We start from the raw sequence: 19,238 nt of genomic DNA, 5'->3' as shown, positions 1-19,238 counted from the left end.
TTGGATCCACTAGGCTCGATTCAAAACTCCTTAGTCTTCCCAAGTTTGTGATCATCGGGGTGGTCATGTCAAACCTCTTTAACATCTTGATCAAATACATCCCTTGACTTAGATAGATCTCATGAGGTCCTTGCCAAACTTCTAGTCCAAATAGTAGTGCATCAGCCCAAGATCCTTCATATTGAATTTCGTTGCTAGCTACTTCTTGCATTCTTGGTTTCAACCTTCTACACTTGTCCAGAGAAGATCATCCACATATAGAAGAATGATTACAGGTTCATCCTTCACAACCTTGATGTAGAGATTCGGATCAACAAAACTCTTTGTGAAGCCCAATCTTTGTAGGTATGCATCCATCCTTGAATACCATGCCCTTGGTGCTTGCTTAAGGCCATATAATGCCTTCGTCAATTTGCAAACATATGCTTCTCTATCTTTGACTTCAAATCCCAAGGGTTGCTCTATATAGACTTCCTCATCAATTGTGCCATTCAGGAATGCAGCCTTGATGTCCATTTGATGTATATTCAATCCCATCGATGCTGCCAAAGAGACCAGTGAGTGTATAGTTGTATACCTTGCTGTTGGAGAAAATATCTCTTCATGATTGATGCCTTCTTGTTGAGAGAAGCCCCTAGCCACAAATGTTTCCTTATATTTGTCAATACTTCCATCTGCTGCATGTTTAATCTTGTAAAGCCACTTTGAAGTTACCCTAAACTTGTCTTCAGGCCTAGGTACAATTTCCCATACCCCATTCTTGGTTGGTATTATTCGTTCATAGCATCTTTCCATTCTTGATGATTGATAGCTTCTTCAAAAGTGGGTGGCTCTGCTCTTGAACAGGTTGTCATTGATGTCAAAGCGAGAGTAGTTGTAAGATGTTTGAGCAAGTGTGTAGCTAGTCATTGATGTCTAAGCAAGAGCATGAGCATGTATCAAATAGATGAGAGGTTGCATGAAATAAACCCTAGCTCTAGGGTTTGGATTCTTAGACGATGGACATACCTCATTTTTTTTTGAGTTTTTGAAGCAACAAATTAGTGAATTTATCTTGGAGACTTTGGCCAGTGGATTCTCCTCGTCATGCTGATTATGGTCGTATGTGGAGCGTTTCGTGGGCCTTCCCGGTTTGTGAGAAATGCTCAGCCAAAGTCAAAGCCCTATTTTAGGATCCAAAACCCCAAGGGCAGCTAAGGTGGCATCATAAGGTTATATGGCAACGTTTGCCAATGTTGCAACAAAGGTGATGAGGTGGCAGCTTAGTTATGGCATGGCATCCCATTGGAGTAAATGATGAATTGGCAACAGTCAAAAGTGAAATAGAATTTTATTATTATTATTTAAAAGATACATCAAGGACTAGCTCTAAGGTAAAAAAAAAAAAAAAAAAATGGAAATCAAATGGGCCCCAAAATCAAATTAAAATTAAGGACTATGGCTAGAGTAATTGGATGAAGAGTTTCAAATTATCAAGAAGGCCTCCCGCTCAAATAAAAAAGAAAAAAATATTTTAAATTTGGATTCCACTCAAAGCCACATGTCGGCCTCAAATGTTTGAGCATGAAACTATATAAACACATCAAATATCTCTCCAAAGGACAAGCGAAGAGGTGAAATGTTTTCCCTGCGACACGATTTGGTTTCGGGTTTGTTATTTTGTTTTGGCATGGGGTCCGAATTGTATTTCTCTTGCAGGGTAGATATCTATCTTTTGAAGTCTGAGGCCAAGGGCATTCACGTTAATCTTCTATGGGAGGCTGAAATTTTATGGGCTTGAAGTTCTATGTTTCTAGTTGGTTCTTTCACTGGACTTGTGAGAAAATCTATGCAAGGATTTCTTTGTTGGGTCGATTGACCTGTTGAAGACACTAATCTAGAGTAGCTATCTTAAACGTTGAGCTTGTGGTCCTGTACATTCTCAACAATAGTCATAAGATCTTTGAATGTTGGCTTGCGGCCTTGAATGTGCACTAATCATGCCCTAGAATTTGCATTTCTGGGCACACGTTTGTATAAAGAGAAAGTGAATCCACAGTGAGGGAGGTTAACTGGTTAGAACTTTCGAGTTCAGCGGCACGCGAAGTGTGTAATCGAGTTCCAGGAGGATCAACAACGAAGAGCGTGATTTCAAAGGCAATCCAGAAATTCTGGAGGATACAAATGTATTTTGTAAATAGTAAACTATCGAAAGAAGTGAGACGGGTGGTGTAGAAGAGTGCTTGTGGATTGGCGATGAATTTCGCTCAACTGGTTGAATGTAACTAGAATTTCAGGTTTGCTTGAAGCTTGTCTGAGAAAAGGTCATTGATGATGTGATACTCTCTACCAGAATTCACAAATCTTGAAGGATAGCATATTGTATTATTGATCGGATCTCTTGAAGTCTTATAAGGTGTCTGCATTAGACTGTTGAGGTCTTCTCAACCAGCATTTTGAAAAGAACCAAGGATACATCCTATGCACAAAGGATTTTGGCTCCTCAAAACAAAGTTTGATCATTCCTCAGGGTTACGAGGGACCTAGTTTTCAGGAACTTGATAAGAAACTCCAGCAAGCATTTTGCCAATATTTGGAAGAGAGAGGCATCAATGAGAGCCTCTTTCGTTTTCTCCAAGCATGGCTTTATGTGAAAGAACACCGATATCTAATGCAATGGTTTAAAACTGTTGGCACATTCATCACCAAACAAACAATACCTGATAACAGTTGAAGGAGCTTCGTAGGAAATGATTCATCATATAGGATAGTTTTCACAGTTGTAACTGCTTCTCTACATCAATGAGTACAATTCTAGGCCCTGGTTGGAATTTTTTGAAGAGCATGTAATGTGAGAATTGTGTGGGGTTATTTTACTAGGGCACTGAACACTGTTGGTTTAGAAATCAGTGTGGCATATTAGTATGGTAAAATGTTTGTGTTGTCATTTAAGTCCTCTGGGACACATCAATATAATTCGTTGTCTCATTGCTTGATATTGCTGTTTGGCCAAAGATTCTGCATTACACCATAGACAGTCTTCCTCTGATGTGATCTTGTTGCATAATTGTGATAGTATGTGTGCGAGCAGCAGACAATAGTATGTGGGAAAGAGAGATATTAAAGGTAGATGTAGAAGCAGAAGGTGGCAATAATGGTGCAGCAGTGAGAGCAGAGGCAACTAGTGATACTGGTGCAGCAGTGACCGCAGAGGCAACTAGTGATACTGGTGCTGCAGTGACAGTGGACAATGGCAACAATGATAGTAGCAGAAGCAAGGGTGAATGATAGTTCTAGCAGCAGAGTGCAGTAATGGATAGAGTGTGTAGCATTGGTAGCATTGACAACTATAGTATCTTGGACAAAGAGTGAGCAGTGATCCGTTGCAGCAGGAGCAGAGGTGACAACAGTGGACTGTGGCAATGTGGCAACAATAGAAGCAGTGGAAGTTGTAGTGGCAGTAGTGATTGTACTTGGGCCATTATCCCTGGTACAGGAGCCCAACCTTCAGGGAGCATTTTGCTTCCTTCCAGATTGCTGGAAACTCTTGGGAGTCTCACACTTCCTTCCAGGTCTTCTTGGTAAAGTATTGTATGTACATTGTACACTACATAATACAACGCTTGTTAAAGCTAAATCCCTTGTGTACCTCTCTTCATGTGATATATTTTATGGTCTTGTAATGATGCTATGAATTGTCTTTAATAATTAAGAATTTGTGAAAAATAATAAGAAATACTAATTCATCCCCCTCTCAATATTTTCAACATCTGCTTCTATTAGTTTTGTCATATATGTTGTGTACCTAGAATATCTCTTGGGCTTCTTGCTTTCTCTAAATGTGCCTTTAGCTGCTCCATGTCCCTTTGCATCTATTAGAGTATATTTTAACCAGTTAGGTCTCTTTCTAGTCTCGGGGATTACCACAGCTTGTATATGTTCACTGGGACTTTCATCTTCATGATTTGATTCTTCTTCCTTCGTAGTAACTTCCTCTTCAAATACCAGAAGTTCTTCATCATCAGAGTCCATAGGGAGATCCTTTGATTTCTTGATTGCAATACTTTCGTCAAATATCACATCTCGACTAAGTTCTATTTGGTGTCCTTTTATGTAGTTCTTATATGCCTTAGAGGAATTATTGTAGCCAACAAATGTCCCCTTCATGCCTGATGGATCCAACTTCTTTCTCTTTTCCTTTGGTATATGAATATAGATAGGACAACCAAAGATTCAAAGATGATCCACGCTTGGTTTCTTCCTAGTGAATGCTTCTTCAGGATTCATATTATTTAATGACCTGTGGGGACTTCGATTTTGTGTATACAATTGTCTTCGTAGCTTCACCCCACAAAAATTTCGGCAAATTTTAATCATGTAGCATAGCTTTTACACTTTCTTCAATGGACTGATTCTTTCATTTTGCAACTCCATTTTGCTTGGGATTATATGGGACTATCAACTCCCTCTTAATTTTAGACTCCTTACAGAAGGCTATAATTTCCTTAGATGTGTATTCTCCTCCATTACTAGACCTTAATATCTTGATTCTCCTTTCTGTAAGGTTCTCTATTTCAAATTTGAATTCTTGAAATTTGATAAACTCTTCATCCTTGGATTTCATTAAGTAAACCCAAGTTTTCCTTGAATGGTCATCTATGAATGTGACATAATATAGATGACCTCCAAGTGACTTTGGAGTCATAGGACCACAAACATCAGAATGAATAAGATCCAAGATTTCTTTTGACCTTGAAGCATTGCTTCCAAATGGTCTCTTGGTGTTCTTACCCAATGCACATCCCTTGCATACTCCTTCATGATCTTCTTTTAGTTCGGGGATGCCATTCACTATTGAATTTAGGGCTGGTAAGACTTTGTAGTGAAGATGACCAAATCTTCCATGCCAAAGTTCAGGCTAACTTCAATGTGAACCAATGCTTGAGCGAGGGGAGTTAACAATATGTAAAGTCTTCCTTCACGGATCCCAATCGTTCTTGCATCTTCTATGCTTGATTTTTTACCCAATCCTACCACCTTTCCATCAATGAAAGCAACTCTATCACCCTTGTTTTCTAGACATGAAAGGGAAAGTAAATTCTTATGCAAACCTAGAATAAATAAGATATTGTCGAGATGAATGTTTCCTCCATTCTCCAGCTTGAGTGAAGTTGATCCAATTTCTCTCATAGGGTAGCTTTTATTGTCTCCAAGCTCTACTAAGTAAGAGGACTTTCCTTTTGATAATGTCTTTAATTGCTTATGTTGACCAATCATATGTCTTGATGCTCCATTGTCAATCAACCAAATATTATCATCTTGAAATGTGCCAATGAGTGCTGAGAATAGTCCTTCATCCTTTGTAGATGTCTTGGTCACTTCCTTCTTAGAAGAAAATAGGAGATCCCATACTTCTTTGATGCCCTTCTTGGGTTGACTTGCCACCTTCATACACTTCTTTAGGAATTTCTTTAGTGTAGTAGAGATCTTCATTATGCCCTTAGCCAACCTTAGCTCTAATACCATGTTGAGAAATCTATAGGGCAGTAGATAGGATGATTTCTCTTTCTATGATAACTGCTTGTGATGTTTTTTTACTTTTTCTTACTTATTAGCTTCTTCTCTTATTATTATGTTCGTTCTTATCATCAAACAACTACCAAAAACAAGAAGAACAATAGTACACAAGAACAAAGGATATAGGTTGTAAGCCAGGGCCAAAACCTGTCCACTTGAGAGGAAAACCCATAAATCTCTTCTCTTCTTATAGATTCTTCAATTGACGAATTCCAAGACCTCTAGACCAAGACTAACACCCTTCCAAGACCAAGTCCAACCTTCTTGATGATGTGCTTTCCTTGTCCAAGTCAAACCCAGTCAAATCTCTTCCAATAACACAACTTCGACCCCCAACAACAAAATTTTGGCCTCTACTGCAGGTCTAAAATTTTCGGCCCTCCCAACAACAACCGCTTCCACACATGTGAGCTTATTTCGGCCTTCCATAACTCTTTCAGACCTTCGCTTGAATTTCTTTCTCTTCTAAGGCTTGAGGATGACCTAATGAGCCCTCCTTCAATCTTCTTTATGCACTTCATCCAAGTTTGATCCCGCAATAGCAAAACCCTACCCTAACAGCGAAAACCCTAGCTTCCTTCCTTCGCACGTGTGAGGAGAGAGAGAGAAAATAGCCCAAACACTTGATCTTCATCTTCTTTCTTCCTTTGCTTGCCTCTTTTTTCTTCTTCTTTCCTCACTTGATGAGAGAATGAATTGTATCTCTAGGAGGTTGAGTTCCCTCCTATGTATAGGCTTTCATGATGGACGAAGTTCCTCAAATTAGGCCGACTCGGTCTTGGAGGGTTTCTTGACACTTTAAAATACAAAAATAATTCTTTTTACAAGTTATAATGTGCCCAAAGGGGTCTTCAACATATGACAATGACTCTTTTGACTTCTTGACCTAGGACAAACCCTAGAAGCACTCAATGGGTTCTTGACCTCTAAAATAAAAGACCTTGAGCATGAAACCCATGCACCAAGAATAACAATAATAAATTTTCTTTCATTTTACAATATACAAGAATCAAAAGTACACTTCATATTTATGAAAACCTGATCCAAATGGATCCAAGAAAAACTCTATGTCTTCAAAACTTAAAGAAAATCATGCCAAAACCAAGGAAAAATCACATAAGGAAGCCTTTCAAACCACTATCAGGAGGCAAAAACCCGTGAAATCAATGGAAAAAACAGAGTATTGGTGGTGGAATCAGTGATGCACAGTGGCCATCAGATCTGGCTGATCAACGGTCTAGATCTAAGCGACGGATTGCAATCGGCGGTGACCTTCAGCAGGGATCGGCGGGATCCACATAGGGGATGCGACAACGATCAGCGGGTATCAGCGTAGAGCTCATGAAAGTTGCGACGGTGATTGGTGGAGTTAATCTGGACCGTCGATCAAGCGCGCAGATCGACGACCCATATTACATCGTTGGATCGCTATTGGGATTGTAGAAATGCTTACAACGGCCCAGGGGTTATTGCGATGAGCGATTGCGATATCGCAATCAGAGCAGCCTAACGGAGCGGGGTTATGGTACATGCATACATGCAATCCGATGGACCGGACCCGATGAATATTATAAGCCATATTACATGGATCTTGAGATCCGCCAAGCATCATTTTTAATGTATTTCGTAGTTTCGTTTGTTAAACGAAATGCAAAGGGGAAAAGTGCCGATGTGATACGCCGGACCTGAAAGGGTACCTTAAGGCTATCCAATATAGTTTCAAGTCCAGAGGAAAAGCCATTTTTAATGCATTTTGTGATTTTTTAACATATTCCAAAAATACAAAGGGGAACCTCAGAGCGAGGCCGAAGCGACTTGCGATAGTGATGGAGGGTAGACTCGATAGGGGAATAAACCATGTTTAAGGACTTTTGAAGTCCGAAATGAATTGTGTTTGGTGGCATTTCACAGTTATGCATGCATTTTCCTGCGTTAAGGAGAGAATGACTGCGTTTGTAATTTTGAAGGATTTCAACGGACTGAGGCACTCTTACGATGCCGAATAGGTGGCCACCTCCCCTTTGGGCGTTATGCCATGATTATGTAATGTTGAAGAGGGATTCGAGCAAACAGAGGCCCAAGAGACAGAAAGTCGGGAAGGAGAAACACAGCTCATATTGGCTTTAAAGCCATAGACCGAGAGCAAATAGAACAGAGGCAGTATTGTAGGCAAATGCCGAGACAGAGTTAGCACAAAGACAGAGAGCACTAAAGGAGTCTGTGTACTCATAGAAAAATTGAGAGGTTCAAGTAAAGCTCTTGTTATTGTATTCTGTTGTGTGTGAGGCTGAAATTGAGCTCATTGTGGTAAAAAAAACTCTGCTTGAAGACATAATAGAGAGGCCACCACTAAAGGCTGGACCAGGAGATGTAGCCCAGGAGTATTGGGTGAACTCATTAAATTTGTTGTGTCATGTGTCATGTGTTGCCTATTATGTTTCTTTTGTTTATTGCTTCATTGTCTGTGCATTTCGCAATCTTATCGATCCATTGCTTCAAATGACAGACAAATCCATGCACATAAGTCTGTAATACCTTATTATTGTCTTAGATCTCATTATTAGATCAAGACCGAAGCTAGTTACACATTTTTCAACAAAACACACCCTCAAGATTATGAACACACCATCATTACATCTCTCCAATGTGACCATCACATCGAGCACCTTGCTTGTTACGCTCCTTCCTCCCCTCAATCCCCTTTCCCCTCACATCATGGACCTTGTGGCATTGACAAAGCATTATATTATGAAAAATGATCGTTATAGGGAGTTCCTGAGCTTGGTCATTCATTCATCCATCTTGTGTTTGCAGGAAATGTTTTGGATCTCTAAAATGATGTCCTTCCCCTTATCCAAGACTCCTTTCTACGTCATATGGATTGTAGATTTTCCTATAGATTCACAGCTCATGTAATGTACTAAAACACAAGACAAGAATCTACTCTACTCTTTAAACAACAGAAACCAATAGATCAATGAAAACAATAATCGACAAGAGGAAGATAATCAATGGCACATAACACAATAATTTCTCTGGGGAAAGACACTGCTCAAACCCCGACTATCTATTGCATTAATAAAAAATCTGAGTGAAAATACAAAGCTTTTTCTCACAAGAACAATTCCTGCACAAGTATGATCAACTCTCTGCCTTACAAGCCTGCTCTAGCCAACACTTAGCCAATTCTACTACCTGCCAAGCCCCTATTTCCTTGTGAAATTCCTGTGAGGATCAACCCATATTCAATTGGGAAATCCTTCCTCCATAACTGTGCAATCCAAACTTAGGTCCTCTGATTGCATGCATGACCTATACAACTTGGATCATTCTACAAATGATAGTACACTGTCCCTGCACTCTAGTCTCAACTAGGTCTTTCTATGAACTGACATGCATGAGTTTCTCATGAGGGAATATTCAGTTAGCTGGAGTAGCACCTGAGGGTGCACCAGTGCGGAAACTCACTACTAATCCTCTACTAGTTCCACAAATAGATAGAACTAGTTTAATTGTCTATAACTCAGTCAAACTGAGTTATCTAATTAAAACTCAAATAAACTCATCCTGGACCCCTAGAATTTAGGGAGAACATATACATGACTACAGAAAGACTTCCAACTTGAAATTCCTAGGCTAATTAAGTCAATTAAAATTAATTAACTATTTACAAATTGCTATGAGAATAGAATTCGATTTTAATTCACAGTTTAATTCAAGGACAAATTAAACTGGAATTTCTTGTTGCCATTTCTCAACACTCCCTCTCAACAAGAAATGAATTATCAGCTACCCCAATCCTGCCTCTGTGAAACTCGAATTTACATCTTGAAAATGCCTTTGTTAAAATGTCAGCATCTTGCTCCTCCGTGGGAATGTACTCTAACAACATAATCTGCTTGAATACATAATCTCGAAGATGATGATATCGGATATCAATATGTGTGGACCGATCATGAAAAACTGGATTTTCAGAGAGTTTGATACAACTTTGATTATCGCAGTAAATAACTGTTGGATCCATCTATTGACCAAACAAACCAACCAGAATCTTCCTCATCCAGATGGTCTCACATGCTGCCTGACTTGCAGCCATGTACTCTGCCTCTCCTGAACTGAGTGCAACCGATCTCTGTTTTCTGCTGTACCAAGAAACTGTTGCTAACCCAATATTGAAGATCCCTCTTGATGTGCTCTTCCTGTCGAGTGGACTCCCTGTCCAATCTGCATCAGTGAAGCCTTGAAGCTTCACTCCCTCTGTTCGTTTGTACCAAAATCCATACTGAGTAGTGCCCTTGAGGTATCTCAACACATGCTTTTCCTCCTTCCAATACAACTTGGTAGACCTAACCATCACTTGACTAAGTTGGTTAACTACATAACACATATCCAGTCGTGTGTTCACCAAATACATGAGTGAACCTACAAGCTGCCTGTAAATAGTAGCTTCCACTACTTCCCCTGAAGTAGCATCCTCCTTCCTCCAATTACCTACTAGAGGAGTCTCCATGGGTTTGTTGCTCTCCATGCAGAACCCCTTGTATAGCTTTGGCATACTTGCCTTGAGACATAAAAAATTCCTCATCACCCTACTATACTTCCATGCCTAGAAAGTAATGCATGAGCCCCATGTCCTTCATCTCAAACTCTCTTGCAAGATCCTCCTTGCAAGACTTGATCAACTGATCATCACCTATCAAAATCAAATCGTCGACATATAACACAATGATCAACAATTTACCTTCCACCACTATGTGGTACAGGTTTGCATCTGCTTCACTCTTGGTGAAGCCCAACTCGGTGAAGTAGCTATCGATCCTAGTGTACCAAGCACAGGGTGCTTGCTTCAGCCCATACAATGCTCTCTTGAGCCGACACACATGTGACTCACGGTCAAAGGTCTCAAAACCTTCAGGTTGCTCTATGTACACCTCTTCCTCAATCATGCCATTAAGGAAGGTTGTCTTTACATCCATCTGATGTATCTTCCAACCCATCTGCGTTGATAGTGCCAATATAGATTTGATCGATGAATACCTTACAACATGAGCAATGGTCTCATCATAGTCAATCCCTTCTACATGTGAAAAGCCACGACCCACAAACCTGGCCTTATGCTTCTCCACACTACCATCTACAGTTTGCTTTACCTTGTAAAGCCATCAGGAACTCACCATTGACTTTTCCTCTGGTCTCGGGACCACATCTCAAACACTGTTACGAACTATGGAGTCATATCCCTCCACCATGGCATCAACCAAAACTAGTTTTTGCACTGCCTTGTCAAAGGAAGATGGCCATGTCTCAACACATCCCTGCTCATAAGAGCCATGTATCCAATGTACCTCTCAGGTGACCTCCTCTGCTTGCGCTGAGATGTGGGTGCTCCCACATTCTCCCGTGCATCATGCAATAACCTGTCAACCTCTTTGGTGCATTTTCTCCCATCTCTAGAAGACTCTACCTGAGTGGATGTCTCCACTCCCGGATCCTCTGCATGTGGTTGCTCCACATCAATCTGAGGCTCCTCAACCTTAGGAGCTAAAAGCTCCTCAACCACATGTAGCTGAAGCTCCCTCTCAAGGGAAACTCGCATGGCCTTCTCCTCATCGAATCTAACATCTCTGCAAACCACTGTCATCCTGCTATTCAGCAAGTACACCCGATAGTTGTGAGGTGTATCAGTGTACCCCACAAATATCCCCAACTCGGTTGTTGGCTCAAGCTTCTTCCGTGCATCTTTGGTCACGTGGCAATATACCGGTGACCCAAAATTCCTGAAGTGACCAACATCTGGTCTCTTACTGGAGAAAGCTTTCTCTGGTGTGTTCATCCCAAGTATTCGATGCGGGCTTCTGTTCTGCAAATAAACAAATGTCTTCATACCTTAGCCCACAAGTGTAGTGGTAGGCCCTGATCATGCAACATCGCCTGTGTTGCCCCTACAATGCTTATGTTCTTCCTCTCGGCCACCCCATTTTGCTGTGGGTTATGGGGTGTCATCAACTCTCGTTTAATCCCTTTTGTTGCACAAAAGTTCTTAAACTCATTTGAGACATACTCACCACTGTTATCACTCCTCAGAGCTTTAACCTTCTTGCCAGACTCTTTCTTGACCAATGCTTTAAATTCACAAAACTTTGTGAAAGTTTGATCCTTCTTCTGCATGAAAAATATCCAACATTTACGAGAAAAGTCATCAACAAATATAACATAGTACCTGTGTTTGGCCGTGGATGCTGTCGAGAATGGTCCACACACATTTGAATGGACTCGCTCTAGAATCGCCTCTTCTCGACTATCTCTGTCGTGAAAGGAAGCCTTGGTGTATTTTCCCAAAGTACAGCCCTTGTCTGTATCGACTTACTCTAGCGTACCTTTTGGAAGACCAATAGAGATCTGCTGCATGATTTTCAAAGCCTCATGATGCAAGTGACCCAGTTGCCTGTGCCACAACTCGCCAACGTCTCGGCTCTGCACCTTCTTTGCTTTCATGCTCAAAGCAGCACAATCCTCTACCTCCCACTTATAGAGATTCTTAACTCGAATCCCTATCTTCTTTACTTAACCCAAAGCTATATGTCGAAAGAACGCCTTTCCTTTGCTAAAGACCACATCATAGCTTCTATCCTCCAACATGGCGACCGATACTAAGTTCTTCTTCAACTCAGGCACATACATAACATCTCTTAAGGTGAGAGGAGCACCCTGCTCCCTCTTCGAAGCAACCGTGCCCAATCCAGTAACACTATACCTCCTGTTGTCACCTATCTCGATATGCATCTGGAGATCCTTCTCCTCCAGATCACTGAACAACTCCTTGTCACCAGTCATGTGGAATGAAGTTCCACTGTCAAGGTACCATACACTACCCATCATTGATGACACCATGCATGCAATGAGAGTAAAGTCCAATTTGAATTGAGAGGCCAAAGCCTCACCCACCGCTCCTCCTGAGGACTTCTTCTTGGACTTCTTGAGTGGACAGTTTGTAGCAAAATGTCCCAGCTCATGACAATGAAAGCACTTAAATTTCAACATGTCTTTCTTCTTACCTCCATGGCAAGAATCCGATTTAGAATGGGATGCCTTCTAATGAAAGGAGAATTGCGGGTAAGGAAAAATCCCTTTCATATCAATTTTTTGATCCCGAGGCCTGTGGGTTATGGGCCCACAAACCTATCAGAAGCATTATTGAGGCCTTAAGCCTTTAAGCTCGGGACCATTCAACTTAATCGATACACAGGAATGCACACAGAAACATGGAAACACCCGCTTCTAACCCATAAGCCGGACTTCAAATATTATAAACCCACATTCATAAATCGTCGGGTCCGCACATCAAAGACACCTCCACAGTGCTGCTCCTTCCTTTCTCCCATCTTCGATCAGCCCTTCACCTCTGCGATCTGGTGCTCGATCTGACGGTTGTCGCTTAGTCTGATCACCACCTGTCCGCTCGATCTCCACCATTGATCTCCTTCCATCAGATCAACGACTGATGCCTTTTCCCGATCAATCAACTTGCATGATACTTTGTGACCGTTGATCTGGATCCGCTTGATCTGACGGTCCAAAATGATTTCGGGTGAGACACAAGCACAGAGAATACCCGTCCAATAAAGCGGTTTTCTCTCCCCGCTCTTGTGCTACATGTTGAACGGTTAGTGGAATCGGGTGACTACCCTTCAATACAGCTTACAACTTTTTGTCTGCCCAAAATACCACTTATGGTTTTGAGAAACCACCTCTTCGCTGATTATCTTCCGCGCTCTTCCACCATGCGATGACTGTTGATTTCTTCCATCGGACGGTTTTGATGGTTCCTTCAGGTTCCTCTGTATTTTGATAGTATCCATCGATTTGACCGATCTGACGGTTACGATTAAAATTGATTCTTCGTTCGCTTTCTCTCATGATGGAACTCGCATTACACACACAATTAACCTGCCATACAACAACTCACTCTGATATCGAATTATCACTGGATTGCCATTGATCCTGATAGTGATCGATGGTCGATCAACACACTTACAAATGGGATTTAAGCCATCAAGCATATATATATACAACAGAACTAAAAAGGACATAATACACAGACACGCGGAAATCCACAGAACACATAATCTATTCATTATACACAGTATTGAATACAGGCTAAGGCATTTCAGCCTTAGAAACAAGTTCCCTCTCGACTACATTTTGACCACTCTGGTTTACACAAGTTCTTTTTGTCGCTCTGTCTCGTCTCGTCTCTCCCCTAGCTGTCTCACGATATATATATAGAACACACAGGTTCATCGTTACAGGAATATTGGATCGGATCACTGAAAGGATCCGATCAATCCTTTCCTTGATTTCCTCAACAACCCCTAAATCTCTCTATTTGTATACATATGGCAGATTACATTAAATAAGTCTTCTAGAGACTTTATCCATTCCATCAAACTAGCTCTATTTTAAACAGAATTTGTCCCCTGTTTTGCTCTGATGGTCCACGTCCTCCTTGCTCCGCTTTGGGTTCCTCCTTTAATGAAGAGTGCCGGATGCTCCTGCATCACCTTCCCTTTCTCCTTCTTTGCCTTACCCGCTAAGGCACAATTTTCCTCATCATCAGTGTTTGATGAGGAACCATCTCTGGTGTATTTCTGATCTCCTCCTGCATCAAATCCGACCACAGTCATTCCCAATCTGGCAACTTCTCCCTCCCATTGACAGAGTCTTGATAGCTATTCCAACTCTTGGGAAGGCCTAGGAGAGTTAGGCTCACCATATCATCCTCAACAATGGTTATTCCAACACTTCCAAGCTCATCATGACAATGAGTGAACTTGGTCAAGTATTTTGGAATGGTCTCGCCTTTCTCCATCTTGATTTTTTGAAGTTTGTCTTTCAGTGCCAACTTCTTATGGTCACCGCTGTTCTAGAATAGGTCTGTCAATGCTTTCCACATAGCATATGGAGTTTCTTTCCCATGGAGACTCGAGACAATTTAGTCTCTAACTCCCTCAAGGATCATCCACCTCGCCTTCGCCACACACTTCTTCCATTCAGCTGGATTCTGTGCATCCGATGCTGCTGGCTTAAGAATGTCTTTCTCAATGAATTACTTGAGGTCGTTATCCTCCAGCATAGCTTCCATCCTATCCTTCCAGGCTATATAATTCGAGCTGCCTTCCAAGGCATACTCGAGCCTCAAACCGTAGAAAGCCATTTGCCGATCCTGAAGTATGTATTGCAAATTCGAATTTTACTTATAACCCAAAACATAGAAATCTCCTCTAGTATACTGTCTTCAGCTCCAATACCATGTAGATTTTCCTGTAGATTCACAACTCATGTAATGTACTAAAACACAAGACAAGAATCTACTCTACTCTTTAAACAATGGAAACCAATAGATCGATGAAAACAATAATCGACAAGAGGAAGATAATCAATGGCACATAACACAATCATTTCTCTGGGGCAAGCCATTGATCAAACCCCAAAAATCTATTACATTAATTGTTGGGAATCACGATCGCTGTTAGACTAAAACATGTAGGTGTTAGTCAACGATCGCATCGCCAGAGATAAGGATCCACGAGAGGCGGATAGTCCAGGCTGCGAAACACACGGGGAGCGTTGGTTTATCCAATGTCCAACAATATCCCCCCTAGCACGAGCTGAGTGTGTATCGAACTCATGACCTACGGTCTGATACCACTTGTTGGGAATCACGATTGCCGTTAGACCAAAACTCGCAGGTGTTAGTCAACGATCATATCACTAGAGATAAGGATCCACAAGAGGCGGTTAGTCCATGTCGCGAAACACACGGGGAACGCTTGGCAAAGAACCTTGCTTTGGCTTCAAGGGGACGCCTTTGCTGCTGAGGGGTTTTACTCGGGCCTGTGGTAGACCTTGCTCAGTGGGAGATGTGCGGGATCGATTCTTGTGGTGAAAGAAGATGGCGAGCAGTGGAAAGAGAGAGATCGAGAAATTTAATTGTCAGAGTTTTGAGTTGTGGAAACTCAAGATGGAGGATCTGCTGGTGGATAAAGATCAGTGGATCGTAGTAGATCCGGGTACTAAACCAACAACAATGTCATCTGAAGACTGGGTGAAGTTGGATCGGAAGGCAAAGAGCATAATACAAGTGTGTGCCCGATATTCAGTATTGCTAAATGCATCAGGGGAAGCTTCGGCGAAGGCTTTGTGGGACAAGTTAGGGACTTTGTACCAATCTAAGTCTTAGGTGAATAAATTGCTCCTACGGAAAACATTGTATAACCCGAGGATGAAAGTGGAGACTCGGTGACAGAGCATCTGCACGCATTTAATATTGTGGTAAGCCAATTATTATCTGTTGATATTAAAATTTTAGATGAAGATAAGTGCATCAATTTGTTGTGTTCTTTACCAGATTCATGGGATAGTCTAGTTGTTGCAATAGGTAGCAATGCAACTGCCTTGTAGTTTGATGAAATAGTCTCATCCTCGTTGTCGGAGGAGATGAGACGGAAAAATATCGAGGGCCAGAATGGTGATGCCTTGTCTGTGTTATCACCCCAAGAAACTGTCCTAGGTTGTATTTCAGAGATGCTCGAGAATATTACAAACTCAACAAAAATGTTGGAAATAGGTGGATGAATGGAAGGAATGATGCATATTCAAGCCAGATAACCACTTCTACCATGCTTAACCCCAGACATGGATGAACACCCTCAGACTACAAGGCTTTAGACCACCAATTACTCACAGTTTTAGGATTAGGTGAATATGGAGAATACTAACCACACGAGTAGATGCACAGGACCCTGTGATGGCCGGCTGCAACTAGTAAAGAGGTCCGTAAATCTATTTCCTAATGCACAGACAGGATGACAACTCTCTGGCACTAAGCAAACAGAAACCTGCATAACACATTCAATGATACATACTAGATTCTAACACAGAGGTGGGATGACAGCCCCTCTTATGCTAAACATCAAGAGCACATGAAAAATGTATAACAGGCACAACCTAGAACATAGCAGAAATGGAAAGTGAGCAATTAATAGCAAAAGAAGCTTGTATTAGTTGAAAATGAAGACCAGACGCTGCAGGTGTCACAGTAGTTACAGTCTCCAGAAGTTGAACTTTACATCAAAAGAACATCTATCAACCCTCATTACATCTTGTTTCTGAGTATATATAGAGGTTGATTAAAAAAATATCTGCTATCCTATGCGTGGAGGGGTCATAATGGACCACCAACCACATTAACTATCTGATATGGGTCTCTAAAACAAACTGATGTTTCAATAAATTAGTTTGACATTCTCTATTGCTTAGTCGTCCTTCCTGCACTTCGACCATAATGCTCTTGAATGGAGTTGTTGAAGAATAACTACGCCAGGTACAGGTAGGTGATCGCCTTCGTTCTTTGGTAGCAGAGAACAATCAAAGGTGGTGTAGACTTCATGGCGGAGGCGTGAGTATGACGAGAGCAGCTTTCGATCGTTGGATCACGCGGATGCACGGCTAAGATCGGCTCACAGGGGGTATCGGGAGAAAGCGTGATTGGAGAAACGTGGGATGTCGGATCGTGTAATTGAACAACGGAGATCAGTTTGCGGAAGCTATTGGGAGGAATATGAGCGGGGAGAACATGGGCCGTTGGATCTCGGGTAGGGAGATCCAACGGTCATCAGGCGATGATTAGCGAGCGGGGAGAGCGGTTTTATTGACAGGCAGTATTCCCCGCACTGCCCCGGGAGGGTAGGCGGTATCCGTAAATAGGGGCGTGAGCATATTCAATGAGTGACGCGTGGCAGATGGGACCAAGGGAAACCACTTTCCCCGCGTGCTATCGTGCGTGAAGCTTTCGGTGGCGGGAGGCGCGAATGTCGTCCGATCGCGGCGGTGGATGCGATCGATGGCGAGGAATGAACGAGGTTTAGCGGGATTGATGTGACAGGGGAAAGCCGCGGGTAGCGCTTTTTTGCGAAGGCGTGGTTATATGGGTTAAACTTTAGCGCTGAGGGGCTTGGCCGAAAAAGGGTTTACACAGGGTTTTGGAGGCAAAACAGAGGAAAACAAGGGTAACGGGAGTTATAAGAGTGTAGGGAAAATGAAGGAGGAGGAGGAGATGGAATGTTGCGGGCTCCCGGCTTGCTAAAAACACACGGCCAGACCTGTTTTTTATCCATCAAATACTGTAGAATATAGCAGAGCTAACACTGACTCTTTCTGGGGATGAGATCCTCCCTGTGAGGTCTCAAGAACCTGCAAATCAATGCCTTCCTGATAAAAACAAATTAGCCAAAATACCTAGTGTTCCACTGGGCATGGAGTCTGACTAAACCTACACTAAGACTGATAAAATCAAATATTTACAATTTTAAGGCTACAAGACCATAAATCCCATAAACTTTCAAAAACCGCCCATTACCTAGGCCATCAAGAACTGCCTCTCCTCCCATACTTTTCAGTATGAAGGTGTTGTTCCCTTGAATCTGTGAAATAATAAAAGGGTCTGTCCAGAAAGCATCAAACTTCCCATGATTGCCTTTCTTTTCTTTCAATGCATCCCACTTTAGCACCAAGTCACCAACCTGAAAATTATATGCTTTTGTCTTCCTGTCAAAAGCATCTTTGATCTTTTTCTGATGTACTACAGCCTTTTCAACCAGTTGTTCTCTAATCTAATGTAACTTTGCCAAATCAGTGATCCTCTTTGCCATGTCTTCTTCCTCATTCTACTCTTCTTGAAAGAATTTTTCCACAGGAAGAGTTAACTGAATTGGGAATATAGCTTCAATGCCATATACCAGCCTAAATGGAGAATTCCCTGTGGATTTCTTAATGGTCACTCTGTCAGCCCATAGTGCATACTTGGGCTTAGAATCCCAATTCTTTTTATTGTCCTCTAACAACTTCTTAATTATCCTTATCAGTATTTTATTAGAGGATTCTGCTAGACCATTTCCTTGAGGATAATATGAGGTGGAATGAACCAGTTTAATACCCATTGAATCACACATTTCCACCAATTCTTTTGCTCTGAAGGCTGCTGCATTGTCTGTGACTAATTTGTGTGGACAACCAAATCTGGTAAAGATATTTTCAATCAAAAACTTCATGACCACATTATGATCAACCTTCTTGGTAGGGGTTGCTTCAATCCATTTAGTAAAATAATCAGTGGCTACTAATATCCATCTGTGCTGGCCACTGGAATGTGGATTGATTTCTCCAATGAAATCCAAGCCCCACTGCTGAAAAGGTCCTTTTGCATGTATTGGCTTTAAGGGCAGGGACTTCAACTGCTGTTTTCCTTCAAATCTTTGGCACCTGTCACAAGATTTAACAAATGAAAATACATCAGAAAATAAGGAGGGCCAGTAATATCCAACTTTGAGGATTTTGTGGGCTGTAGTCTTCCAATAATGGTCCCCTCCACACATGCTAGAATGAAACTACAACATGACTTCTATTGACTGTTCTTTGTCTAGACACCTCAAAAGCACTCCAGATGGATCCCTCCAATAGAGCAGATTCTCATTAACGCAATATTTAGCTGCCCTAAGCTTTATAGTTCTGGCTTGACTTGTGCTCAAGCCTGGAGGGATTTCTAGCTTCATCAAGAAGTTAATTATTGCAGAATACCAATCACAAGAAGCTAGATTTTTGGCCACTGACTGCTTTCTCTTTGG

This window comes from Pinus tabuliformis, chromosome X (assembly GCF_031772625.1).
Source record: "Pinus tabuliformis cultivar Carrire ecotype Pingquan chromosome X, CPIR1, whole genome shotgun sequence".
NCBI classification, from domain to species: Eukaryota; Viridiplantae; Streptophyta; class Pinopsida; order Pinales; family Pinaceae; genus Pinus; species Pinus tabuliformis.
The sequence above is the reverse complement of the archived record's forward strand: the minus strand, read 5'-3'. Positions refer to the sequence as shown.